The 1,759-nt window shown below is 35.1% G+C and overlaps 1 pseudogene; it reads left to right on the top strand.

Moving 5' to 3' along the window:
- The first annotated feature begins 739 nt into the window (after positions 1–739).
- Positions 740–1,176, top strand: LOC102258609 (annotated as a pseudogene).
- The last annotated feature ends 583 nt before the right edge of the window (positions 1,177–1,759 follow it).

Here is a 1,759-nt window from a genome sequence, read left to right as displayed (position 1 = left end):
TCTAACCAAATACATAGAAGATCTATTTGAGGGAACAACACAACTCTGGTGATTGAAATCAAAGAAGAACTAAATAAATGGAGAGAGAATTCATATTCATGAATAGGAAGACTCAATATCTTCAGTTTGTCAGTTCCCTCCAAATCAATCTACAGATTTATTGCAATCCCAATCAAATCCTCCACAATTATCTTGTAGATATCAACAAACCAAATCTAACGTTTATACAGAGAGGTAAAAGACCCAGAATAGCCAACACAATATTGAAGGAGAAGAACAAAGTCGGAGGACTTATGCTATGCTGCTTCAAGACTTACTGTAAGCCTACAGTAATCAAGATAGGGTGGCACTGGCAAAGGCACACTACTAGATCCAAGGAACAACGTAGAAAGCTCAGAAATAGGCCCACATGCATGTAGTCAACTAATCTTTGAGAAGAAGCAAAGGCAATACAATGGAGACAACACAGCCTGTTCAACAAATGGTGCTGGAACACCTGGACATCCACATGAAGAAAAATGAATCTAATACAGACCTTACATCCTTCACAAAAATGAACTCAAAATGGATCATAGACCTCAACATAACGCACAAAACTATAAAACTCCTAGGAGACAACATAGGAGAAAACCAAGATGACCTTGGAAATGTCCTTTTAGAAAAATATTGATCCATAAGAGAAATAATAGATAAGCTGGATTTCATTAAAATTAAAATTTTCAGCGTCTGAGTGCAGAAGATGGCAGTATCCACAGGAGTTAAAGTTGCTTGTAATTTTTGCTTGTTGGAAGAACTTGAAGAAAGACAAAAAGGAGTAGGCGATGGTACAGTTAGCTGAGGCTTTGAAGATGATGAAGATATGACACTTACAAGGTGGACAGGCATGATTATTGGGCCTCTAAGGCTAAATTATGAAAACAGAATATATAGCCTGACAGTAGAATTTAGTGGACCTAAATACCCAGCAGCTCCTCCATCAGTTAGATTTGTAATCAAAATTAACATGCATGGAATAAATAATTCCAGTGGAACAGTAGGTGCACGGAGCATACCAGTATTAGCAAAATGGCAAAATTCATATAGCGTGCAAGTTGTACTTAAGAGCTAAAACTTCTAATGATGTCCAAAGGAAATATGAAGCTTCCACAGCCGCCAGGAGGACAAACATACAATTAATTTTAGTGAATCTCAAACTTGTCTTAAATCAACAATCTTCTACTCATGTTAATGTCTTGATTAAATATCAGAATGCCAACTGGTAAACATGACCTGGACATCTGTAAGAATATACTTAATATATGTATACACATTATGTTTTCAGGTAACAGGAGAAAATATGCAGCATAATTTTTTTTTAAGGCACTGTCATTTAAACATAAACCTGGAATATTCAAAATAGAATTCATGTTTACAAGACGGAAGTACGGTGATTTTTACTAAAAAGTAAAAATCTCAAGAAGGAAAAAGAGAAATGGCAGGCTTTCTCCATCTTGCTTAGTGAAAGAGCTTCCGTTTACATTGTCTAAACTAGCAGGTACAATGAATATTGTCTCAAATTGTTTTAATGTTTGAAGTGGTGTGAGTGCTGACTACCAATAATATAAAAAATATGTTCAGGATTGTTTTGATACCTGTATTTACAATAAAAAAGGTCATGGGAAGGTCAATGAATTTCTGTTAAAAGCTGTTTCTCTGTGTTACATGTAAGAGACATGTAAATATTTGTTTACAGTGTTTGTTTGACAAACCATGCATTTAA

Source organism: Myotis brandtii, unplaced genomic scaffold (genome assembly GCF_000412655.1).
Source record: "Myotis brandtii unplaced genomic scaffold, ASM41265v1 scaffold915, whole genome shotgun sequence".
NCBI classification, from domain to species: domain Eukaryota; kingdom Metazoa; phylum Chordata; class Mammalia; order Chiroptera; family Vespertilionidae; genus Myotis; species Myotis brandtii.
The sequence above is the reverse complement of the archived record's forward strand: the minus strand, read 5'-3'. Positions and strand labels throughout refer to the sequence as shown.